Source organism: Haemorhous mexicanus, chromosome 3 (genome assembly GCF_027477595.1).
Source record: "Haemorhous mexicanus isolate bHaeMex1 chromosome 3, bHaeMex1.pri, whole genome shotgun sequence".
Classification (NCBI taxonomy): domain Eukaryota; kingdom Metazoa; phylum Chordata; class Aves; order Passeriformes; family Fringillidae; genus Haemorhous; species Haemorhous mexicanus.
In genome coordinates, this window is record NC_082343.1 from 65,692,971 (window position 1) to 65,720,964 (window position 27,994).

The following is a 27,994-nucleotide window of genomic DNA, read 5'->3' on the forward strand; positions in this document are numbered from 1 at the left end:
AGGAAAAAGCCTTTGAAGAGGGAGATGACCAAATGAGTTCTTAAGCCTCAGTGTACTTCTGAATTATTTTTTTTTCCTTCTCCCACCCTTTCCCATGAATTAACTTCTTCTCTATTCCTAATTCTGAAAAGAAAAGGCTACTCTTTTGCATTAATCAGTTTTTCAGGGTCACTGTGACATCTGAGCCAGATTCCACATGCTAGTGCTTTCCGCTCAGAAAATCTTAAGTAAAGCTGCACTGGAAAGGAACCCTGTGTCTTGCAAGGTCATAGTGATGTGCCTCGACATTTTTTGGTGGAAAAAATTTAAAAACTACCTATGTGTTTGCTAACACAAGGCACGTGCTGAGTAAGAAAGCACAGTAAAACTTCTTGTGTATAAGTCTTCCAATTTTCACATTCCCTATCCAGATTGAAGGCAGGACGTTTAAAAGTCTTGACCCACTTTTTTTCCTTTTTTTTTTTTTTTTGTATCAGCCTTGTTTGCAGAGGGCACAAAGCTGATAATCTAGAGACAGATCCAGACAGTGCTCTACAAACTAAGGGCTCCCTTTGTGTCATTTTGGCCTCCTGTGTGCTGTCCATCTGCTCAGCTGCAAATTTTGCAAAAGCTCAAAATTCCCCTGTCAAGTCAAAGGGCTGGCAAACATTCCTCTGTTGATGAGAGACAATACCCTCTTTTTCTCAGCCAGTAAGAGGCTTGCAGGCAACAAATACAAGAAATTAAGATTGATGTTAGGGATGTTGAGGAAACTTCAATGATGTTTTTTCCACAGTTCTTTCAGACTGTTTTATCTGATGTTGTTGGTGCCCACAATGGGCCATAACTTCCTCCCAACTGCAACTGAAAATTGCCATATAGCCAGGCAATAGGCTGAGTATAGTGTGATAGCAGCAGAAGACAAAGGGATATTTGTGTTTTTAACTATCAAGTAGGAAACAGGGCAAAAATTTCTGAGGGATCTCATTGATGCATTCTTTTGCAAGCATCTCTCCAAGCAGAAACAGTAAGAAAATCACAGATTTAATAGTTTGGTAAATAGAAATAGTCCAAGAAAACACAAACATTATGGCTGAAATTAATTCTAGTTCCCCAAAACCTTAATCACACAAACACTGATGTTCCCATTTTTCATCCTGACTGCCAGTTCTTCTCACAACTGTCTCCGAAAATGCAGCTGAAGTAGGAATTCTTAAAACAGTATGTAGCTTCATGTGATATGGGATATACAGCAGCACTGGAACTAGCATAATTTTCTGTTTTGTTTTTCACTTCCAATGATTTGAATGAAACAATCTACACTGTCTAAATTTTTATTCCTGAGAGCTAATTTGCTTTTGGGTGTCTCTTGCCCTCAAGCAATTAACTAGAGGAGGGAGTTGGAACAAGACAATACATAGAATTCCAGCTGATGCTGGAATTCAAGCTTTAAACATCAAGTGCTAGAGCCTGCAGCTTTGCTTTCTTGTCCTCTTCTGCTGGCTGCCACCTCCCTAATTCTACTTCCATCTGTTGATGGATGGCCTCTTCAATTCACCATGTTGTTATCAGAGAGGATCCCATTCTGTCAATTTCCCTATTCATATCAAGCAGGATACCTCCTCTTCCATCACAAAAACAAAGTGTTTGGGAGAGAAGAACATGTCTCAAATCACAAGGCTGAGATTTTCACAAAGAGCTTAAGCACTTGTAATCATATTTACTAGGTTTTAACTTCCTAAATACATTTGAGTATCAGTTCTCTGGTATTTCTGGCACCTCCAATCAGCTCGAAAATGCACAAGGGTTTTCTCTTTTCAGACATCAGAAAGTACATCCTCCCTGCCTGCACTGAAGTGCTGACAACTGTTATTCAACTGGTCCTATACAGAAAGCAAAGAGAAAAAAATAATAATAATATAAAAAAAGCCCCATGAGAATATGTTACCTGTTTGCCTCTTTTTATGTGCAATCACTTTATGACTACAGCAAAGTACAAAAATTGGAGCAAAGAGCAGGATGAAGCAATCAGATGGAAAACAGAAAGCCACAACACCCACAGTGCTAGGGGAACTGCCCACACTGCTACCTAGCATGGTCCAGCACTGAAGGGTAGATGCTTTTCCCTTCGTTTGAATGGAGTCACAATTAAAATGAATGGGACTCAGTTATAGCTAATCTTGCATTATTGTCAGATTACAAATACTAATGTGTATGATTATGGGCTGAGCAACACTCTGAAGCGCATGTATCTTAAGGCTGATTAAAGACTGCACACACTTAAAGAAGGGTAGCTCTGTTAATCATCCTCATTTTCCAAGAACTTTATTCTTCCTTTCTCTTATAGTTCTTCAGCTACAGTAATAATTTGGAGAGTTAGGCAGCTCCCACTCTGGGAATTTAGCTATAAAAGTAGTTTTATCTTAGAAAATGTGTTGCTATAAAGCCTCCTGAAACTTTGGTCTCCAGAAGCACAAAAAACCCTAAAGATTTTTATTTTATATTGTAAACACTGTTACAGATTCAAATGGTGCTTTAGTAATTTAGTTGGCCAAAATAAAACCTTTTAATCTAAAATGTTTCTTATGTGAAATATATCTTTTAAATTGAACACTAACTCCAGAGTTCTGCAAAATGTTCTCCAGCTGTAACCAGTACATTCTCAAAAATATTGCAATACACATAAAACAAAATAAAAAAAAAAAAAAAGAAGCATTCACGTCCCAGTCAGAAAAACTAACAGGAGACTGATTTTCACTAGTTGACTTTAGCAGAGCCACGTTACAACAACTGATCAACAGATGAGCCACCTCATATTTTAATTTTGTCTTCCAGCACACAAAAATAAGTTCTCAAAATGCAGCACTCCCCATTTTACCCTAGCTCATGCTGTAAATTTGTATTTTGCAGACCTGCCTCTATTTCATGAAGCTAAGCAAGACAGAAAGAAAAAAGTTCTTAACCAAGACCTTCTTTCCAGCCACAACTGATCCCATTTTCTTTGTTCCACAGCTCTTCTTCATTGGCTGACTGCTAACTTTTTCTAACACTAAATTGCATTTTGGAGAGATCATAATTTTCCTTTAATCAGTGAGCTAATTTAGGGAAAAAAACCCCAACTATTTTTCTTGATTGAGAGCATCAAGTCAAGGACTAAGTGTACAGGATGAAAAATTTTAATTGATCTTTTCTGCTGTCAAAGAAAGAAAATCCATTGTTTCTAAAACTGATCAGAAGCATTTATTTTTTTTTCTCCTGAACATGTAGAGGTTTGTCATAAAGCTGGAAATTTTTCCTTTATTTAGCTTTCTACATAAGTATTTCTTTAGATCGCCTTTTAGACCTCCAGCAATGAAGGTATTAGGTCAATACACTTCAATAATGCAAAATCCAGTGCTTCTATTTCTCTGCTTTAAGTAAAAACAATCATAGCTTCAATAAATCTGTATACCATTATTCACTTGCTAAATATTCAGCAAGGATATTTTTACTAGCTTGGACCCAAGGAAGAAAAATTGTCTCTGGTTCTGCAGGCCCTAAGTGTGATTAACTAGAGTTACCTGCTCCAGAACACTGGCCAAAGAATTTCACCCAGTGATTCCTCATTAAAAGAAGAGTTTTTAATACACTAGCCTTTGAGCAATTTCTTAAAAAGGAAAAAAAATTATCATCATCTTACATCAAGTTACTAACATCATGGTCACATCTTCCCAAGTTAGAATTCCCTTGCTGGAATTCTATATTGCTCTCTTCTTGCTCTCACTATTAAATCTCAGGTCAAACTATGTATGTTTCCTTTCTTCTCTGCCACTTAAACCTACTCTGTGGTTCCTTGAAGGTAGAACCAACCAGTAATAGAGAACAAGATTTCGTCTGATGCAAAGAAAGTCCTTTGCCCCTCTTCAGTTCATTTGCAGAAAAAAACCCACAATGTATAGCATATTCACAAACGCACATTGAAAGCAAGAAATTTTTTACCGTAGAATCAACAAAATACACCTTATTGTTTAAGCACACTCAAACTAGCAGGTGTTAAAACAACTGCTGGATTTGGCACCTGGGATGGGGCAACTCTGGATGTACATACAGGCTGGGGAACAAAAGACCGGAGAGCAGCCACACTGAAAGGGGTCCTGGTCGATATCAAGTGGAACATGAGTCAGCAGTGCCCTGGCAGCCAGGGGCCAAGTGTGTCCTGGGGGCATCAGGCACAGCATTGCAGCTGGGAAAGGGAGGGGATTGTCCTGCTCTGCTCTGCACTGGGGCAGCCTCACCTCCAGTGCTGGGGGCAGTTTTGGGTACCACAATATGAAATATTATGTAAAGCTATTAGAGATCATCCAGAGGAGGCTACAAAGGTGGTGCAGAGTCTAGAGGGAAAACAATACAAGGAGCAGCTGAGATCACTTTGTTTGTTCAAGAGGAGAACAGGACCCTGAGGGGAAGGCTCACAGCTATCCACAACCTTCTCGTGAGGGGAAGTATAGAAACAGAAACTGATCTCTTCTCTCTGGTGACCTGAGAGAATGGTCTGAAGCTGTGTCTGGAGAGATTTAGATTGGATATCAGAAAAAAGTTCTTCAGCCAAAGTGTGGCTGGGCACTGGAACAGGATCCCCAGGGAAATGGTCACAGCATCAAGCTTGACAGAGTTCAAGAAGCATTCGGACAATACTCACAGGCACATGGTGTAACTCTCAGGGTCATCTTTGAAGAGCCAGGAGTTGGACTATGATGATCCTAGCTGGTCCATTCCAACTCAAGATATTCTATGATTTCCTACATATTTTTCTGTATGCAGAAATTGTTTGGGTCACCCAACAAATGTGGTCTATGCTTATCCAAAGCCTAGTCTGACTTCTCCCAATAGGTAAACTCTGACTATTAAGAGTCAAGACACTTGCAAAAACAATTTACAACTTAATTCATCAATGTAGTATAATTTTAAGTATGCAACAGACTATTTGAAAGTAACCCTCAAAATATATCACCCCTATATTAAAAACCACACAGAAACCTTCATGCAAAAGTGTTTAAATATTTGAGTGTGCACAGACCATGCAATATGACAAAGGTTTAATTCTATTAGTGAGAGAAATTTCTTCCCTTGACTTCAGAGGAGACAGTTTTCAAGCCTATGTAAGCAAACCAGCCACCGTTATGCTATGTGTGCATACACAGAGAGAGAGATATTTAAAAAGACTGCATTTCAAGAGGAAAAGATCACTAATCTTGCACATTTGCATAGATTATAATTTTCTTTAGGACATATTACTTCACTGCTACTTCCTGTTGCCCTATATTCATCTGTTTCCTACCACTCTACTGAGAAACAAATTTATTTCAACTGAGACTCTAAGAACCATTACCTGGGATTTCCCACTACAGTGTGGGCTACGAGCTGCTGTATCTCCATGCCTCAAGAGATCAGAGTGCTAGTTTGGCTCACGGGATCAGAGTACTAGTCCAGTCTTTATCACTAAGAGCAAATTCCATAACAAGATAAAACCCCAGCAACCATTACTACTCTGGCTTATCACTCACATCCAGATTTCTTTTACCCCAGGCTATTTAACACAGTCTCCCTGTAGCAAATCAGCCCTACAAGTCTATAGGAGAGCTAGCACTGCACAGTAACACCTGCTGAAGTCCTTCACTCTCTATTTACTTTAAGATTCAACAGGTTTCTTTTTGTTCCCATGCATCAACTTTCTACCATTAAAAAAGTAATATAAAATAACCACATGCAGTGGTAAACCTCCTACATCCAGATAAAAAAAGGGCAATTTTATTCCAGCCATCATCCCACACACTGAGTAACAGGCCTGAGATAATAAGAGAGACTTTCCAAAGAGGGATAGAAGAAAACTCTCAATGGAATTTAATTTAATTCACCCACCCACACAAACCACTCACCCTTACCAGAGGTGAAGAACTAACTGAACTTGTTTAAACCTTTGGCCACTAAAACGTCTTTATAAAGTTATGACATTACAACCATTGTAGTGCTAGCCTTCCATACAAGCAGAATCTCACCTTTCTCATTCCCTCATAGAAAATCACTAACCTGAGTTTGCTGAAGCTTTTAGTCATGGCCATCTGGAAGCATCTCATAGCCTTTAGGCTCTGTTTTCATTCAGATTGGTAACTAGTCTAGGTTCTGTGATGATGATGAAACAAAATCACCAAAGGATTGAAAATGTTTGAATATCTCTCCGCAACACTTCTTTGTTCACCAGATTCAGGAGCGTGAACTAGCTCTTCTTCAAATCTTCAAGTGATTCTCCTCAAAACACCTGAACTTACAGCTGTACAAAATAACCCAAGCAACAACTCTCCACACAATCAGTTCACCTATCTACAATAACTCCTACATAACCCCGGCTGGCACTGAACAAAGGTCAGTTAAAACCTTCACATTTGGCTACTAATTACTTAGGCTAATATGGAGAGAAGACACACCAAAACCAAAGGAAAATTAATCCTAAATCAAAGTAGAAGAAAAGCTACTAAGCACTTACTTGCTTCAGCTACTATAATCGGAGGTTCTTCTCATGGAAAAGCATAAGGTTACAGTTTGTATTTATGGGCTTACTGACTCAAAGAATAATGTCTCTCTCCTGATACTAAAGCAACCACTGCACAAATCCACAAGTCTGAGTTTAGCAAGAAAGTGTTTAGTGAATCAGGAACAATAGCAATATACAGCAAGAGAGCTTTATGTAAAAGGTTTAAGACTTATTTCCTTTTGTTGCTGAAAATAAGACTGAAGGCAAGTCAGTGGATTTATGGCACTAAGCTTTTCCAGCTTTGTCTTTCTTCACGATAATATCACTTATGGATTTACAATTACCAACATGCATTTTCCACTGAGGAAAGAGATAGCTGCAATTGAAGACAACAGAACTGTGAAAGTGAAGATGTCTGGCTCTAGGTTTCTTAAGACATCAGACTCAATCTTTTAACACAACTTTATTGTTCCAAATATTTTCAACAAGATTATCTCAACCCAGACTTCTGCCCCACCTTGTTTTTTAAATATTTACCTCCCGTGAAAGTTGATAAATCTTAGTTCCAAATTATCTTGTCTTCACATCCCTGTGGAAGTATTTTATCCCACTTGTCTTGGATGGTTAGTTCCAAAATACCAGCTGCTGAATGTGATAGACAGCTGCACCATTCTTCCCTTCTAAGGAAAATCTTGGAATGACTTGGAGTTCCTGATTACCTATGTCCACACTCAAAAGAGTTTTCTGTCTCCAGTGACCTTTGGCTTACCTTATCTGGTATGACTAGAAGTTCTGAAATGCATCAGAATAAGATAGGAAAATTATGATATTAACCAAAAACACAATGATTTAGGGAAGCATAACTTCTCATTAATTTTTAAGTGTCTGAATGCTTTTCCAGTGTGATACTTTATCTAGATAAAGTAAATCACTTAGTAGGTGAAATTGAGTAGTAAGTTTCACTCTATTACAGGGTATTTTATGCTGAAATCCAATACAATAGTTTAATTTTTTCAAAAAATTCTAGCTAGTGTACTTCCATGTAAGAGCTCCTTATACCTTGACAATGGCTGTTATAATCACCAGGCTCCTCTTCTAAAATTTTTGTATTAAGGAACACACACATGTTGACAATTTCTTTAGAAAAATGTTTTATTAAGTGTTTTTTTAATAAGTTCATATATTGGATGAATTGTATTTGATTGATGGGATCAAATATTCTCTTGCAAACTTACTTTTTATCATTTCAGTGGGGTAAAGATACTGGAGACTATCTACATCTTACCAGTAGATTATCCCTCTCATATTAATGAACTGCAAGCAGAAAGTTATCATCTTGTACATGTAGCATTTACCTAGCCCATCATTGCGTATCATCGGGGTTTTTCCCCCCATGTGAATAATTTGTTTTCTTGTACCCTCTGTCATTAGTATTGCTGCTGTTACCTTTGTTTCCTTATCTCACTGCTGTTTCCAGTGAGTGGTGTGGTGGCTTTGAAGTGGGGAGTACCATTCCTAGGTACTCTCAAATTCAGGACACTCCTAGTAAAGGGACAATACCCTCACTTGTAGAGACACTTCATTTGACTGCTCTGACTTGAGTAGATGCTGGTGCTTGTAAGAACAAGCAGCGTGACCTTCTCTTCCACATTGTGCAGACTCTTGGTGCAGCTGGTCCACACGCTGCCATTTTGATAGTTCTACTCCTACAGCTTACAGTTAAAAAGCTGTAAAACCAGATCTTTTGGATCCAGAGAAATCAAATCCTGCTTTGATAGGAGGCTGAAGGAAGTGCCAGTGAACCCAGCCCCAAAACATCAATGTCTTGGCATGAATTGCCCTGGATGTAGAAGCTAGCTTGAAAAGCTACCGCCACACCTCCACAGGATTTAATGAGATATTTAAATTTTGCTATTAATGATGGGAAAGCTAGTTCTATATACCCCAGTCAGTCTGAAATCAGGACCTAGCTAGACAGAGAAACATATTTGCACAGGAATACTTTAGAGCCATTCTTCATACAGATGTTCTATATAGCCTATTTAGAAAGAAAAGCTGTAAATATTTTTTACAAAAAATGTAGTTGGTGCAGTGTCAGATTTGTTTTAATGTGGTAGCTGGTACTTTGCTCACCTGTTCAGTACCATATATTATGTTCAGAGGGTTAGAATTCTCAAAAATTGCATGCATTAACCAATCAAAACTTGTTTTTCTTTGCAAGGTTTCTGGCAGTCACTGATTGATAAGCCATAAAATGTTCATTCCTTGCCTGGAGCTTCTGATGAGTACTGAAGATTATACCATTTAACTCTCCCAACCACTGAAGCAGAGCATTAAGCAAAATTAGAATACTTGGAATTACATTTCATCCAAATATGGTTTATTTGGGGTAAAACAAGCAGTTAATTTACATATCGTGCGTTTTGTGTACTCCTCTGTATGTGAAACTATAAGTGATTCCCAGGACTGAGAAAACAATCACACTTTTCTCAAGGTCGAGCCAAGTGTAAACACATTCAAAAGAATCACAAAAGTAGCTGAACTGGTAAGCACTAAAGAAATGCTGAGAACAGAAAGCAAAATAGACTTTAGTGATTAAAAGAAAAGATTAATACAGCTTCTTGACATGTTTGCTCTTCAACCAAAGGATTAAATAGTCCATGAAGTACTACCAGGTTTCAAAGTAAGGGAATATGCTGCAGTACCTGGCAAAGGTGGCATTGTGATCTCTGTGCCTGGAAGAGGAAAAGTTAAGCTACATTCAGGTCTTTCCCCATTGCAGAACACAAATCTTCACCATGGTTTGTAATACAGGGAGAGAAAAGTTAGCCACAATACGGTACACATTATTATAAAGCCACGGACAACAAATGCAGAAGAACTCCTGGTGCTGTATGAGCAAGTAGATTTTCTTTCTCATTGAGAGTTTGTAATGCTTGCTTAATGACTTAAATGCAGAGACTTCAGCTAAACACTGTAGGGATTTGGAGCTACCCTAAAAATAGACTGCAAAATACTACTCTTACAGAATGAATATGTATCGTGGAAGACTCCTCTAATTAATAGTCCATAAAACTTTAAATAAATCTGCCAGTGAGTGAGATGCTTCTCAAAGAAAGAGGAAAAGCTCTTGCTCCAACTTGATGGAACCATATCACCTTGAGGCTCTATCCTGGTTACCTTAACATATAGCTTTATAATCTCTGAAAACTTTATAGGTAATCTTTAGAAAAACTTCCTAACAAAAAAAATAGGAGTCTGATGGAAATTCTAGAAGGGTTGTTTTGTTTTTGTGGTTTTTTAACATTAAAAGACTGAAACATCTAAACACTATGATTAGGGTCTCCCTAAACAGATTATTAGTGAAATTATGCAAACAAATGAGATCTATAGAGATGCATTTTTTAGCAAGAACTCAGGACCTGGATAAGAAAACCAGAATGAATGACAAAAGCTCCAGGAATTCCTTTACCAGTTTAAGAAACCCCTGTAGACATATCAACTTCAAAGATGCCGTCTCTGATTTATAACCGAGACCACAGAATATTCTCAGCTGGAGGAGACTCACTAGGATCATCAAGTCCAACTGTTAACTGAATGCCTGTACAGGGATTGAACTCACACCCCTCGTGTTGTTGTCACCATGCTCTAAACAACTGAGGTAGTCTCAGGGTCAACTCCTGGAAGCTGAGAATATTCTGGGGAAGTATCACTACATGGGTGGCCTTTAACTGTTGTCATCTTATTGCCAACATTCCACACCTACTCAGTGATTTCTCATGGGCAGCTCCTCACTGCACTGACCCCTTCTTCCTCACAGACCAACCAACAAACTCCAGCCCTCTTCTCAACCAACCAACCCACTCTTTTATAGCACACTCATCCTCATTGGACACAGCTGTGGCCTGCTAAGGGCAGGCCTGTTCCTAATCTTTGGTGATTAGTACAGCTGCAGCTCCTCAGGGGTGAGACTACCTTCTGCGCTTTATTTTCTTTATTTTCTTCTTTCTTTATTATCTTTATTTTCTTACATTCTATCCCCCCACATTTAGCTGCACTGTTCCCACTGTAAAGGTGTTGGAAAGGGCATTATAGGCTACTTAGAGTTTAGGTCTTTCTTTCTATAGACATTATGTTCTTATATCAATCATATAAAAAGACAATATCATAAAGGCTTACATTTCATAAAACACAGCTCATCTGGTCTTTGTTAAAAAAAAGGATCCTCTTTGTCTTTACTTTGCCAGGACATTTGTATCAGAAATAAATAAGAAGAGAACTGCCAACTCTCTTGATTTTGTCTGTAAGATGTTTTCAGGTAATGTTGCCTATCTAGCATAGAAGCAGTTAGGAAGACCTGCCATATAAAAAAAAAAAAATGCAAATGGATCTTTAGGTGTTTATCATCAAGTATTGACCATCATCTGAAAATATAACAAAATATTGGAGGTCTTTCTGAATTAGAACATCACAATGAAGGTAGGGAGGTTTCTCAAACCCTCCTTTTGTGGGAAAATCATGAAACAGTGTGAACATAAACTCTTTCATATTCCTGAGTAAATTCCTCCCCTCCTGAAGATCATAGAGATGATCCACTTCCTTTAGAAACAAATTCTGGGAAAAGTGGATTCTAAGGGGAAGATAAAACAGTGGGGGACAGGCATGAGGCAACCTACAACATTCTTTGACCTTGAAGTCTATGTTTTCGAGTATGTCAATACCAAGAATGAGAAAAGGTAGCTTGTAATGCAAGGAAAAGTGACTCAAATCCAAAAACATGGCAAAATGGCAACTGAAAAGAGACTTGTTAGGATTGTTACTAGATTAAATCAATAAGAAATGCAGTATTTCATTATACCTTGAGCAGGTACTAGGATCTTCTGCTATCCTAAAGCAGAAATTTCTCTATTTTTTTTCCTACCCTGTACATGGACCAGATCTCAAAAAATTCTGTTTTCTTTTTCTGCAGTCATATACAGATTGAAAGGGAAAAAAATAGCAAATAAATCCTCCGAAGTGTGAAGGACATTGCCCTTTTTCATGCAGAACTAATCTGCATCATCCAAACAAAAGATCCTTCTCTGATGACTACACTGCTCCTGGGATCTCAGAACTCCAGAGCCAAGAAGACAGTGGCTCATTACCACACAGATTTCCACTGACTGTAAGAGAGAAACTGCAGCATCCAGAGCTGTTTCTAAAGGTGCTCTTGCTGCTCACTGTCCCTCAGCAATTAGGGATTTCAATTCTTTTCTATGCTCCTGTGGTGACCTCATCAACATAATCTATAAACTTATTATAATTAAGAAAATCATAACATGCCAGAAGGACCTAATAATTTGACATTCTAAACTGCAAGCTTGCCAATGAATAAATGTTATGACCAAGCAGTTCTGATCATCTTGGCTCCCTCTCAGCAGGAGTCTGCATCAGTCTGTTCAGTCCCTACAAATGGCACACAGTTACATGTATATATTTTCTTGTTTCCTGCCTTTGAATCTGCAATGACAACTCAAGGTCCTTGCCAGATATTTTTACAGGTTGCAAAATGAGGCCTCATTAATGAAAGCGCTTTTCTCCACAGCAGAGAAATGTGCAGCATGTTCAACAATCCACAGGTTTGGTGCACATTCTTATGGAAAAATTTTGAAAAATATGGTTTGCTTTCTGGAAAATTTCTGGAAACTCCAATAATTATCTTGGATTCAAGTGTACTAGAGGGATCACCTTGTATTCTAAAATAAGGTTTGAATGTTTTTTGTTCTTAAGTCTCAAGGACTGCCCTAACTAAATTCTTTCTTCTGTTTATAGATGACTTGGTGATATCCTGGAGATCAATTAATCGGATATGAGGCAGGAAGCAAGAAGATTACTTAAAGTATGTTGAAAATTCTTTTTGATAGACTGAAATTCCTTTTCATCTTTTGCTATCCATTTTCTAGAAGTACTAGTCAGGAATCCTTAAAATATAAGAAAATGTTACAGTATGAGGAATGCCTGACTTGGGGAAAATAGTCAAAGTTTAAAACTAGAAGACATTAATCTTACATTCCTTGTACTTGGGACACCTAGTGGAGAGTGTTTTTACAGAAGAAAATATAGGAAAAAAAAAAAAAAAGCAGCTAAAGTCCTATGTGTAACCTGCTGCAGGAAAGTTTCCCATGAGGCATATCTACTCACCTCTGGTGCACTAGTCACTACTTTAATAGGACTCTAAGTTCTGCTGCTACTACTGAAGCTAGGAAAAGAGTAAACAACAGAAAAAATATAATATTTACCAGTGTTATTACAGTTTATTATTTGTACTACCATGCTGCCTAGAAGCCCAAGTTATAGACCTAAAATAATTGTGATAAAAATTTGAAATTTGGGAGAAGTTTCACTTTTGTTTTCCTGCAAAGGTCATAAGCTGCTCATCTAAAATGCTGCATCCATCCTGTATTCTACATTATTTACTAACCCTGAACTTTCATTAGCTTGAGCAGAACTTTGAATCATGTTTCTTTTAAAAAGGTACAAAGAATAATTTTCTCCAATAAAAAACAGGCTGATAACTTTGCATGTTAAAGTTGTGCATTCTAAAATCAACACAATGTTTGTCAGTTTTCACAGAATGTTTCTCAGTCTAGTGCATACATGTTAGAAGTGCTCTTATTGGCAAGACACAAGCAGAAATCATCATTTCCCCACAATAACAGCCATTGTCATAGTGATTCAGACCAATTCACCTCATCCAATACCCTTTCTGACAGCGACCAGCATCAGAGAAAAGGGCAAGAAACCATGAAATTGGCAATTATGGAATTATCTCTCAATAGGTAAAGTTGCTCCCTATATCTGAATTTAGATGTGAAGTGCCCCGAAGCTTGAGTATCCATAGAAATTGTGCTAAACTTCTGACTCATATTGTTTCTTATGGCAGCAAGTTCTAGGCTGCTCAAATGTATTACTGTACTATTATTGTATAAGCTTAATTTCAACAGCATTTCCTTCTGCTTTTAATTTTCTTGCACTTTTGCTCTGGAAATGTAAAAGGTAAAAAGAAGTTTTTGTGGCTACAATTTAAGCAGCTCCTGTATTTGCACTCAAAGCAAACAAAAACCACGTTTCTGTGCTCCTAGAAGAAGAAGTGAAGCACCTAAGATAAAAGCTTTAAAAAAATACTTTACATCTAGCTACATCCCTTTTCTATTCACAATTTTATGGTATACGTGCATTCATATACATGCAAATATTCATTTCTAACAACTAGCCAATACCACAAGTGCATAAACTCACACAGACATAAATGTTAAGCCCTCTCTATTGCTGAATTCAGTTTTAAACACAGAAAAGCAGTTTCATTAGCCCTTGAAGAGAATAATGAAGGAGAAAATGGCAAAATAAAAAAAGTAATGTACAATGCTGAAACAGCCAAGCAAATTTAGCCATGTATTTAGTCATTAAATGCAACTGAAGAAATGTGGACTCTACAACTTCAAAACCACCAGCTCAGTTGTTTGGAAGCTCACTAACAGAGGATCCATTGACTGCAGAGCAAAGCAAATTGAAAACCTCCAAGACAATCAAAAAGTCATATATACAGTGCAAGTACCTAGAAGACAACATCAAAAATCAAAACCTACCCAAGTAACAAAGGAAAAAAACCTAGAAACTGTTAAGGGAATGATCCTTCCATATGATAGAGGGACTGAATGGATCAATCAGTACTGAATGGATCTTTTACAAAGGTTGATGCGTCGGGTAAAGTTGTCTTAATGAATTTGCTTATTGAGCTGCCCTTGTGGAATACACACTAAAAATACAAGTACTGAAGTCAGCGCACCTGATTTATAGGAAAACTAATATAAATTGTATAGATACATGTACATGCTCATAAAACAGAGTAATGTGCAATAACTATTGTATCTTACAAGGAAAGAAAAAAATAGTAGATGGAACAGCTACTGATACCTAATAACAATTTAGTAAGAGAACCCTACTCAATTACTACATAAATCTGTAACTTTATCCCCAAGAGTTCAGTTGTTCTCACCAGACACTTTCAAGCAAAACAAAATGTTCCTGAGAGCCATATCAAACACTGGCTGAAATTCCAGGAAAGACTCCCATTGACTTGAGTAGCTTTTGAATGGAGAACAGAAATTATTAGATATGTTATCTTTGAAGACACTTCAAAACTTCGTATTTATGGTTAGTCCTATGAAGAACCAGTATTTAAGAAACCAGTCCTCCTTAATGACAAATCACACCTCCAAATTGCTTTCACAGTGTGATACCCTGGAGCTATGCAAGACCCTGAGCTGTCCTTCAGTGTTTCGCCACCAAAAATATTGCCAGTAAGTACTGTTCTGTTTCCACCTGCATCATACTCTAAATGAAGGTAAATAAGGCATTCATGCAGGAAATTAACACATGGCATAAAATAATACTGAGCTTCAGGGTGAAAGCTAGCATCATGCCAGAGAGAAAATCAGAGTATAACAATATGTGTGCAGTCCCAAGCAGGGGCTTTGTAAGGCAGCTCAAACCCCTAATAAATGTATTGACAGATCAGGCACACAAACCAAAACTAACATGTTGTCCTTTGTGCTGAAAAACCACTGATGATTTTTCTTAATTTTACCTGATTTTTGTAGTATTGATGTGTTCTTATCATGCATTTTGTTAGATTGTTTGCAAAATTCACATTCAAGTTTTTAACTTAACTAAACTATCTTAATATATCCTTCACCATCCATGTAGGTTTATAAGCAATGCAATGCAATTCCCACTTCCAGTACCAGTCTGTGTGGGTTTTATTATTTGGGGTAGGGAGGGAGAACCAAGGTAAATCCAAAAGTCTATGGGAGTCTCTCTCAAAAGCGAGGCACAGAAACTAGCTAAAGAGTTGAAGTAATCTAAAACACTGCGCCCTGCATCCTCAAGGGGTAACAAAAAGGTGACAAGTGAACCTTCTCTCTTTCAGACTCCATCAGATGCCAAAAAATCCTCTAACCTTTATATTTTAGTTAACCTCGAAAATTTCCATGGTCCATTTGCAGCAGATTAGCTGGGATTCCACCACCAGAGTGCTTGAGGTATTTCCTATTTCACAAGATTTCCTGCTTTCAGATTCAGTTCCAGTATATCATCAGCCTTGGCTCTTCCTTGGATGGCAACTTCTTACACAGCAAATAAAGTGATTTTAAACTGTGTCTGTGCCAGTGGCACAACAGCCTGGTCACCCATGGGTATCAATGATACCCACACAAGACTATGGTAATATTCAGTGCACTAATAATTCATAAGGATTTTTTAAACTTCCTGCAATGTACATTCACAAACTAGTCTGCAGTCAGACTGCAGCACAGGAGTCACATGGGAGACAGCTGAATTTTTATAGCAACATTCACACAAAAACCTGAGATACAATTTGTGAATTAGTTCAGAGTTTAACTTAAAAAAAAAAAATCTATGGACAGATTTTTGCCATTAATGCAGATGAGAAAAGATGTAAGAGCAGTAACATCTTTCGAGAAGCTGCAAAGAAGTTGCAGCTCAAAAAGGTGAAAATTTCAGGAGAAATGCTTAAGAATGGAGAAAAAAGAGCTGCTGTGAACAGGACTAAATTTGCTATTCCTGCCACAAGAGAAGGAAGCAAAGGTCAGGGCGAACAGGGGGGTCACTTAACCCAGCCAAAAATGCAGAGTAGGTGTTTTGGAAGATGCAACACTGTAAACCAACCACTAGGCAAGGAAGCAAACACAAAGAATCTTGTGTTTGCTGATACTGATGCATGGGGGCCAAAAGCAACAGGAAGCAACAGAAAGAATATTTCTTCTCCACAGGTGGCTCAAACTGTAGAGGAGATGCCTGGGGCTGGGGTGGGGGGAAGTGGGACACCGCATCCCTCAGCCAACTGACCTCTCCAGTATGCTGCATAAGGGAGCTTAGGAGACAGAAAGTTTGGGGCCAGGCCAGAGCATCATTGTACAAAATGGTTTCACTGAGCCAAAACTCTCCAAGGAACAGCTGGTCATATTTGCTGCATCCCCATACTGTGAAGCAGAAAATACAAGTCTACTGCCTGCTGTTTTCTAAGGAAAGCTCTCTGTAAGCCATTGGCACTGCATTTGTGCTTTGCTCTATCAATTTGCTTAGGTTTTCAGCAGGACAAAAAGGGGCAAAGCAAAATAAAACAAAGATCCTGAAAACTAAATGGAAGATGTCTGAGAGTTTACAATGAAGAGAAACCTGCGGGTAGAGGAGAGGATGGAAAGGGGGAAGAGGTGAGAAAGAATCCTTTTGTGGAATCTGATTCATCATACTATTTTCCTGTTAAGGTTATAAGAGTCTCCTTTATTTTAATATATTCAGGAAATTACTTTATTTCAATCAGAATTGTCTCGAGCTGAAATGACAACTGCTAATGGCAGTCTATAAAACCCAGACATTCTCTCTGACTCATTATATATATTTCTAGGGGAAAGCAGAAAATCATCCATCTATTGGAAATCATTGCTGTCTCTTGGCCAGGCAAACATTCACCAGCAAGCAGCATGGAAACATCCTCCAGGAGCCCCAGCTTTCCTGGTCTGAGCAAGGAATTACTCCATGGGTCCAATATCTCAATCCTCTGTTTTTTAATTAGCAAGTTATAGCCTTTGCACTTTAGCATTTGCCTTCAGGAAATACTCTAATAAAACAGTTTATTAGGAAGATTTTCCCAAAGCCAGTATCTTTCAATGAAGGGAAAACCTTGAGTTTTAGGGGGTATCTGTTAATAAAGGCTAGGAAGACAATTTTCCATCCAAAAAATCTGATACTCGTTCTAGGAATACTGTCCAGTCTGGGACAGAGATGTGGACTGGACTTGATATGGTTTTTCTATTCTTCTAATAAAGCAATTCTGAAAAAGAGTGAGTATAAATTTTCCTAGAGGATATGAACAAAGTGCTCTGTGAAGAAAATTACTTGTTGCCCTTAGTATCTTACATTTTTGTCAACTTAGCCCTTTTCGTTAAAGTAACACTATGAATATTTCCAGGCTACCAATTACAGAAAAAAATGTAAGGTTGTTGTCTCTAAACACAGCTAAACATAGATCAGTGTTTGACTGCAGTAAATACAAACAAAAAATGACAAAATCACAGAATCAGCTGAGTTGGAAAAGACCTTTGAGATCATTGAGTCCAACCTATGACCCAATACCACTAGACCATGACACTAAGTGCCACATCCACTTCCAGGAACAGTGACTCCACTGTCAATAATTACAGGTAAATGATTTTGCTGTTGCCCTGTACTGAAGTACAGCTCTGAACAGCATAAAACACTCGGTGGATACTAAATCCTCCATTCGAATATTTTTTAAGATAGGGATTTATTTATTTTAGTTCTTCTTGAAATTATCTTTAAAACATAGTATGTAATTTTAAAGGCTTGTTGTTATAATTTTTTGAGGCTTTAACAGGGTCTTGTGGCTGAAAATGTTAACACACTAGATAGATTATGCAATTCTTGTTCTTAGTAATGCTACCCAGTGTTGTGTCTCAAAGCAACAGAGAGAATATCCCTTAGAAAACACAATTTCTGTAGATGTCTAAGAGACCAGAAAAAAAGCAAATAAATAATATAAGTTGAAAATGAAGTTGACATAAGAGCATGTTGACTAAGTGTTTGTGCCTCACACCATTAGGTCACAGCAATTCCTTTAGACAGTTACAATGTACCTTTATTTGTTTTACATTATTTTATTAACTAACCATATTAGTGCTATACTTTGGGTCATTTATAAAATGTTACTTTCCTCCAGTGCACCTTTTGTCACACAAACAAGATATTTTTCATTTCAAATGCAACAACTATTCAGTGATTTTTTTTAAATTTTTTTTTCCCTCCTTCTCTTGCTTTGGCTTACTACCCAAGATGTGTAGGTTGTTGGGTCCCCCCCCCCCCTTTTATCTCAATATCCAAATGCAATAATAGAAGTAATTAATGTTTAGCTGTTTAACTTTGATTTTATGCAGAGTAGACATCTGATGATCAAATCCACCCAAGGTCTGCAATTAGAGCAACTTGTGCAGCTGCGCTTCCTCTTGCTAGCTGGAAAGCTCTTCCCTTTTGCTCTGAACCGATTTGTGATGCACTTGATGTACAATGTTCCATGTACAGCTTTGAAATAAATGTGGGATATTATTCTATCTTCAAGGCCAAAACAGAGAAAGGCTGCATTAAGCATTTAGGTGGGAGAAGGAGAGAGGGAGGGAGAGGAAAATAAAATGAAAAGGCTATGACTGCAGATGCCCAGGCTGTATGTGGCACTGGGAAATCATTGTCAGCTTTGCTGTCACTGTCACACTAAACTTCCCAGATGTTCATATCTGGAAATGTCACAAAATGTCATGGCATAAGTTGCTGTATTTTGTTTTCTGTAGAAAGAGTGAACAATAATAAAACAGCCTCGGGAGTGTATGGCTAGCCAACAACAGCTTGTAAAGGTCTCAGTAAAACAGCATGTGTGCACATTCTGGAAAAGAAGCAAACATCAGCTTCTTTTCTTCTTCCTTTTTTCTTTTTTTTTCTTTTTTTTTTAAGCTAATAACAGTGCTCGAGCTGATAGGAATCTAACATTTAAATTAAACACAAAGAAAAGGCTCTTACAGAATTTTCTCCTGATCTCAAAGCTGCCTTTGTCCATGAGCTAAAATGCTGATGTCAGATTAGTTATTGACAGAGCCAGTACAAATTCATTCCATGTTCGTTTATCTTCTGGAATTTGATGTAGTGCTCTACAATTAAAAGCAGAAACGTCTGTGAAATAATCTCTTCATTGCTGACATCAATGTGGGAGTAAGATTTGTATTTTAATGCAAGATCTTTCAAATCACAGATTTTTCATCTCCACAAGGTTTGTGGTTTTGAGTGAAGTCCAGGTCAGGTTCTCTCTGTAATCTTCTTTCTCTCAAATTACTTTCATTTGCTTTTCAGAAAGCAAAACCAACTATACATGCATAAACTCAACAAGACACCCGCCACTTAACCATTAAGATTAAGCATTATAAAATGGTATCTGCAGTCTATACATCCAAGAAAAAAAAACTTTGGATAAAATGATTTTGGCTCCTTTACAAAAGAAAATAAGAAAGGAAATCAATCATCTGTTTTTCTGCTCATAGAACTCGATGTAGATCCAGAAGCTACAGTTAAAATCCTTTCCTTACAATCCTGCTCTTGCATGTAATTAAGTTAATTGTAATACGTTAATATTACAATGCTGTGACCTACTTACAAAGTCAGAACTGTCAAATGGCTAAAAGTGACCCACTCACTTTCACATCGATTTTTACTAAGTCACTAAGTCCCTTTGCTCTTTTGTGAATCATGTGCCTCTGCTTTATCTACACAGCATGTGTGGGGCACACACACTCGTGCCTTTTTATAACATATAGCATGACACCTACAGAACAGAGGTGGGCACAAGGAACTAATCAAGAATAAATGCTGAGCCAGAATCATTTGTTTTCAAAGATATATTTGCTCCAACACAGTGACTTATTTCAATGTTTATTTTATATATGCCAAATGACTCAGATGTCATCATTTAGTCTTGCAATCCTTGGTGCATTAGTCTAATGTAACATCACTGAGAAGATGTATTCTCCTTTATTTGAAGGACAGATGGCAGTCATACTATGGTAAACTGTAAATTTGTTCACTCCAAATCTTTTTCATCACACTTTGCTTTAATCTATAATGGTTGGCTCTACTCTTTTGCAGTGTTTTATTCTTTTTTTTATCCCAAGATTTTATCAATGTTAATAGCAATCAAGCTTAGAAACATTTAGATGCTTTTCAGTTATTTTATTAGATGTTATGTTTCAAAAGAGAGGTGAACTATTCTGTTTATTTAATAGAAGCATACCACCAAGTGATGGATTGTGCACATAATTCTGGTCCTTTCTGCTGTCATCTGAGGACTGAAGATTTTACCTGGAAGTAGCCATTTATCATCCACCATTTCCTGAAACATCAGGCCTTGCCTCCCACAGTCAATAAATCCACAGGAACGACTGCCAAACCCCTTTAAAATAAACGATATTATATTTGTATTACAAAGGGGAAACAGACTTTCACAAGGTCAGATTGATTTCCTTAATTTTTTCTTATTATTATCTCCATCTTTCCACCTCTTCTTAAATTCTGGGCTGAACAAGTGGCTGTAATTCCACTTAAGAGTTCTCCTCACAACCATTCTGCCTCCTGGTACCACCTGGCTTCTCAAGCCCACAGTGCAGCTGCCTGCAGTGTTGTCATGTTAACCCATTGCTGAGGTGGCCACTGGGAGGCTGAATAAAGGCCCCCATCCTGATTTCTGCATTTGCCAGTTGCAGCATGTACACTGCACATTCTCTGCTGAGAAGGGGTGTGGGGCCTCTCAGATGGGAGTAGATGATCATCCTGAAGTGGATGTGTTTGTCTGCAGCATAGAGAAGGCAGAATACAGAGTAAGATTGTAGCATCCAGCAAAACAACGATTAAGAGGCTCCTAAAACAAGGGTACAGGCTCAAAGCCAAACCTCAGAGCTGATGGCAAAAAAGATACACAGAGGTTTCACAGAGGTTCAGAAGAGGCAATGCAGAATTTGCTGCTCCTCAGAGAGGTGATGAAAATTGCTGAAATCACAGCAGGACAGAATTCACTCAAGAATCACAGCAGGCTGCAAGGGGTAAGAGATATCTGCTGTCAAACTTTTTTTTTTAATTCATCTTGACCAATAAGCTTTGAAATTTCTCTATTTCAAGAGCTTTTTACCTTTAGTGGTTTGGGGTTGTTCACTTGAAAGAACAGATGTGGCCAGATCTCCATGAAAGAATCAACCCAGACTAAGTTGTCAGAAAACAGAGGAAATGTGCATATCACTTCAGACTGTTCATCAGAAACTTCTTCCTCTGCTTGGGCTCAGTTACTTTCCCATTTAGCAGCTTTCACAAACACGCTTCTTGCAAAAAGGTATGTAGTAGCCACTGTCAATTCTACATCATGGAATGGCATCATTCTACTCTCCTTTTTTCACATAGGTACCTCTCTGGACTACTTGCAGATGTCTGTTATACAGACTGTTTTAGGGACCTAAAGAGCTAGGTTTTCAGGAAGGGATTAGCTTACATCTTCTACATCTAAAGAGTGTACAATGTGACTCCTTGAAAACATGCATAATTCCCACCATAAGAACTTCCAAGAGCAGAAAATGTCAGCAGGAAAGTGATGCAGCATTACAAGAGTACTTAAAATACTGTCGGAAAAAAAACGCAAAACAGAAAAACAGAACCAACCAGAGGAAGAAAAAGAGTAAAAAATAATGCAAGCAGAAACACTGCTAAGAAATGGTTTTCTGTAAATATACCCCATGTGGCAATAAGTGTTGACATAAGCACGAAACTTCTAAGTCAACCTCTCACTTTGTTCCAGCTTCTACTATGCTATTTAGTACTCTGCCTTACAATTAAGATGTTACTTCTATTTTATGTTCTAACGGATGTGTAGGCAATAGCTTATTTCATTAAATGAACAATGGAAGTGCAGTGCCTGGAGTCTCCTCAACTTTTCAAGGTATTTAAAAAACTGCAGGCTTTTCTTCTTGCTTGTCAATATCTTCTTTAAGGAGGAGAATGACTTTCAGGCTTTCAGTGTACTTGAATACAGTTGTCTTCATTTATTAATATCAATACTATTGAAGCTGCATCTGTCTATATTTATTGAACTGAAAAAGCCTGGAGATACAAAATTTCTGGTACAAGAATTCTTATCTCCCTAATTCATTTTCAGAATTTGTTTCTTGGTATACAGTATTTACTTCTCTGCATTTCAGATTCTTTGCTTGAGTTGCTACCTGTTCCCTTAAGCTTTCTAACAAATTAAAGTCTTGTACCAATACCTGAGGCAGAGTTTCCTGATAAAGCCAGCCTACTGTGTCCTTTAAGATGAAGGTAGAAAAAGCTTTATTCCAAAATGCTAAAGTTTGCAAAGCTAGCTCAGGTGCTACACAGTAAAATTATAAAACATTTTATTTCAAAGAAAAGGGCTGTTTTTTGAAGACAGCTTTTGACATTCAAGACTCCAGAAAGTAACTAACAATCTCATTTCTAATTTCTTAGACTGAAAAGTTCCCTTTTTTGATTTAAAATACCATTTGGCAGGTGGGGGAATTAATCTATAGCAATGCAATAACACACAAAACTGAAACAATATTACAGAATTATTTCATTCTATTTCAAACCAAGAACACTCTAATATTGTGGAAAAGACTAAAAAAAATTTGAATTTTTATCCCAATTTGGGACATTATTATTTTTAATGCACTTCTGTTTTTTAAAAAGTTGAATAATTATTTTTCATTCATATTTTTCTCTAGCTATAGAATCTTTGAAGGGATCCCAGTCCTATTTCTTAAATTTTTTTCTTATATTACATATTTTGGATGAGTAGATGATGACCAACCTCAATATTATCTGTGGCTGTCCCTTATCAAAATCTTTGTTCTAAGAAAGCATTGAAGATAATATAGTTCTTTTAATTTCTCATTTTATTGTTTCCAATACTTAATAATATATCTTTCTTTCCCACCATGACTATATACCCTTATTGTCTGCTTCAGTCCGTAGTGGCACACGCTATGTTAATTCCTAAGAAACACTCCTGGCACTGTGACAGATCAACACAAACTACTTGCACTATCATTTTAGAGGTATTGGTTACTTCCATTTTAATGAACTCCTAGGAATCATGCTGGAATTTCAATATCCATTTGTGTTTCTGCACACATGTAGGATGGGTAGAATTACACAACAGGAACTGATCAGCTCTGACGCAATCTTCAGTCATGAAATTCCCACAGAAAATAATATTAAGGATCCCTGATAGGCACTTCTTTCTTTTGGTTCTTCTTTCTTTTGCAAGATGTTATAAACTGAGGATAGTCTGCACTATCTCCTCCTCCTTGAAAGGGCTAAAGCTGAATATATTATTGAAAGCCTGTAAAACTTTGTACTAAAAACATGCCTTCAAAAAGATACAAAATTGAAAAGGGTTCCTTTCTGTCAAGGAGGACTACAGTTCCACTGCACGATTCTGTGACCTAAAAATTTCTCAACAAAATGAGAACATAATCCTATAGTCTTTTTCTTTTCCCTTCTTTAATTGTAAAGCTATTTATTTTTCTACAGAGACTGGTTAGAGGCACAAAACCAAATGTCAGCCTCCCACATGGATGCATATTTATCTGTAGTCTTGGGGTCACTGCGACACATCCTGTGCTTAGCTCACTTATTCAGCAGAAGCCATCTGCTTCAGTCCTAACCTCCCCTAGACTAAAAGTGGTCAGAGCTGGGACCCATCACCTGCTTGGACAGCATACGCTGGGAGACTTCATTACCTTACAAGTGTGAGACTAATCTGTGGTTTCCTCACTTTCAGATGACAGGATTTTATTTAGTGATTGTTAATGACAATTCAGACATGTGCTTTTCATAATCTAAAGCTTGAAATGAATACAGAGCTGCTAGTTTTAAGCACTTCAGGTCACTGTTTTAAACTGCAACCTAAAACAGTGCTACTTGTGTTTTTCTCCCTAAAAATTGTAATTTAGGTGATCCTACACCTCACTTTAATCTCTTACACAGCTGCAACATGACATTTAGTACATTTACTCTTTTGTTTCTTCTTTAGGAGGAGGCCTGAATTCCCATGTTTATATATATAATAAAAGCATGAAGTAGTGGAAAAACATTTGTAGGTCACTAAGAAAATCCAAGTTCTACAGGGAATATTACTGAGAAATTTTTTCCTCCCCTTTTTTTATTGGACCATTCATCTAAGTAAGACTACTGGAACAAAGGCTGTTGAAGCAGTAAAATGGTCTCAAGAATCCATCAATTTAACTGGGGTGCAGAGTCTCTTCCCAATAAATCAAACAGAAAAAAAAAAAAAAAAAAAGTGAAACACATTTTCTTACCTTTGAATACTCTAACTCTTCATTTGTTTGAGAAATGTTTAAGTAAAGATAAAGATAGCCTTTGCCACACCCTGATCAGGGTCATCTTCTTAGCTCTCACAAATCACATTAGGTCTTCTCTTCCTCTTTCTATTCTTTCATTTTCCCCAGACACCACAGTGTCCCAGGATGTGCTGCAGGCTGATGTGTTTCTGCCATCATGTGTTTCTGTCTCTTCACATCTCTCCGGGGGAGTTCTAAGGGAGTTAAGGAAAATCTGGCTCTGCTAGCCCCACATTTACATAGCAAAATGTATCCAATTTCTGGTGTCTTTGTCCAGGCAGATTGACTCAAACAGAGAAAAGACCATGACCTTTCCATTTCATTCTTCCTCACTGCCATGACATAGCTGAGCTGGCCTATTCATCAGAGCATTTAAGTGTGTGGTTTTAGTTATATGCATGCTTTGCTGAGTCCTAGCCTCTATAATTATGGAAAAAATTAACAATTGCCTAGAATACAGTTGTATTTTCCATAAATGTCAAAGGCATTTCCAACCCCAGATGGGTGCTCTTTAAAGTGTCAAATAAATCTAAAATAAATACACACTACTAGGATCCACCAAAAATAGGGGAAAAAAATCAAATACATTTGTCTTCAACCAGAACAGTTACTCCAAAAAAATCAACATTCTGGTCTCTTCACTTGTCCTCAGAAAGAGATTTTTTTCATCTGTGCAAACTTGGGAAATTAGCACAAAAGGAAACATTCTAATGTAAATCTTACATTGTAGCTTCTTTCCTCACATTCTTAGTCCACATAGGTAACACAAAATAGGTCATTGAGCGGACAATAAGGGCCATGCAGGACAGGGAAGGAGCTCCTCTTTACAAAATAAATAATACTCTTTTACATCTATTACCTATTCCTACAGGGGGAAAAAACCCAACTCTCCCCACCCAGACTCCCCCAATATACTCAAGAAACCCAAAACAAAATGAAACAGAAACCAACACCCAAATGAATTAGCAAACAGCTTTTATTTACATCTTAAAGGAAAAAAAATAAACCAGTAAGTTTTCACCCTTTTGAGCCCTTAAATGCACTCTATATAAAGTCAGTACAGTCAATTTTGTGCTAGTTTCACTGACCTAGTGAAAGCTCATGCTTTTAGATTTAAAATATCTTTCATTTCCATATTTTCTTTTTTCCACCCAAGGACACTGTATTACACAAAAGATGGAAAGTATCCCATCGCTTTCAACAGTTGAAAACTTGCAGAAATGAAGCTGTTGGTTACACTTATCCATGGTTGTTAAGAAGTCATACAGTGGCTATGTATTACTTGCCTTTTAGAAGCACTTAATCCTCATTAGATTCATAATCAGATTTGTTTTCTTGCATAAGCGCTGTATTCATCCTACAGTTCAAAAGATCACTGAAGTAAACAAACACTTTCAAATATTTTAATTATCTCCGACTTCCAGAGGAATCAGAGGAATTGATCAGGATTGATAAATGAATCAATAAATGTAAAAAGTATGCAAAAGTGCTGAAAATCCTATCGGCAAAAATAAGTTATTAAAGAGAGAAGCTAGCTTATATAAATTACATATAATTTTAATACACCTAATAGAAATAGCCTTCAGGAAAAAATATTCTCATGTTATTCCTTAGAGGGTACTTACACTGAAGGTAGGGATCATTAGGTGAAAACTAAAAATATTTTTTTCTTAAAAATGATATCTCATTATGCCTAGACACAGTAATATATTACACCTGCAACTTTACTTTCAAAGAAACTTCTTGAAAAGGAAAAATGTGCAATAGTGCCACATTAATAAAGGTCATTCACTTCTCCATAAAGATAAATTTAGCAAATCAAGGGAAGCCTTATATTCTCTTACATGCACAACCACAATTAAGTTAATGACAGCTAAGAGGAAATACATAGACTAAACCATGTTTAGTTTATTCAACAGAACAGCATTACATGATTCTAGAGGTACCAGAAACCAGGAGCCCAAGAAATCTTAGAGGGTGCTGGGAACATGAAAATATATTCATTCTGCTGCAAAACCTTATTGATGAAAAAAGACTAGAGCTTCCCAGTAAAAATTCCAAATCTTGTTGTAATAGAGATATACCACCACATAAATTAACTGAGATTAAGCAGTAATCAAATGGTATTTCCCCCTTATGAGAGCAGGGAAGAAATGGTCTTCAGTCAAGGCAGAATCAGTAAATAAGCAGACTTTCAAGTTTACCAATCAATACAGCAACAACATATCTGCAGTGGGGTTACTTTAAGTGCCAGACCACCCCTGAAGCATACTGGACAAGGCAGGTATCTTTAACATGCACAAAAGCCATGAGATAACCAGAAGCCAAGCTCTTCTACCAGCCTAAAATGTATCAGGCTCTCACCCACTGGGGGAATCAGCTGCAGCCCGATGCTGGCCTGTTAGAACTTGATGTGATATAGGGAATCAGCCATAAAACGGGATTAATCTTTACACACACTGAGAACTGTGTGTCTGAGTCATTTTGTGGAATGTCTCATTTCCCACGAGTACCTCAAGCACAGTAAAATAAAAATTACAGAGGGAACCATTTCATTTGATCCTTCAGTAAGAGCTTGGGAGGGGCCCATCTGCTGCCACAACAGGTGAATGACAGCTTTGCCTTCATGTTTCACTTTGGTTCTCACCAGTCAAAGTGACTCAGGTGAAAAAAAAAAGGAATAAGGGTAATGATAGTCATCCACCAATCTAAATCCAGATGCACCAGGTTGGAAATGATAAACCTTTGCTTATCATGTCAACAGCAATGACAAGGCTGTTTGCACCACAGAAAGGTAGGTGGTGGGCTGGTGGGGAAACAGAAGAAAGCTAACTAAAGGTAGTCACACTCCACTTACCTCAGTGCTCTTCTCAGCTGTAGCTTTTAATCTTAGGTTTTATGCTATAATCTAGGTTGGTTTGGTTTTGTTTTTTTTTTCCACCTGAATATAGCAAAACATGCAGCAAATAATCTGCAGATCAAATCACTTCTGTAGGGTTGCACAGTGGCTAAGGATACTTAAATCCTGACTGTAATGGATCTAGTGCCAGAAGAATAACCTAAATAGTCAATATGGCATCTTTAGCCAGTAGCAAAGAAGACTTTACCAAAGAATGCTCCAGAATCACTTAGGTTTGTCATGTGGTGCACTAATGGCCTGATTACCACTTGTGACTTAAAATTTAGTGAATAATTGCAAAAAAAAAGTTCCTTTTTATCACAAAATACTAAAAAAACAAACAAACAAAAAAAAGAAACAGAAACACAAACAGAAGACTACCTTAAAATCATGGGAACATTACAATATACATGGGAACATTTAAAATAATGTGAAACAAGTTATTTAGTTCTATAGTGAATACCATTCTTCAGGACAATACATTTGTCAGACTGGCAAAAGATAAAAACAAAGGGTGTAAGCATTCCCCTCAGTAATGTTTTCAGAAGAGCTTCTATAAACTAGGATATT

At 37.4% G+C, this 27,994-nt stretch overlaps 1 protein-coding gene across 1 annotated transcript in view; it reads right to left on the reverse strand.

The window, feature by feature from the left end:
* NKAIN2 (sodium/potassium transporting ATPase interacting 2) overlaps positions 1-27,994 on the reverse strand; it is a 516,822-nt gene that overhangs the window by 432,936 nt on the left and 55,892 nt on the right. The window lies entirely within an intron of this gene.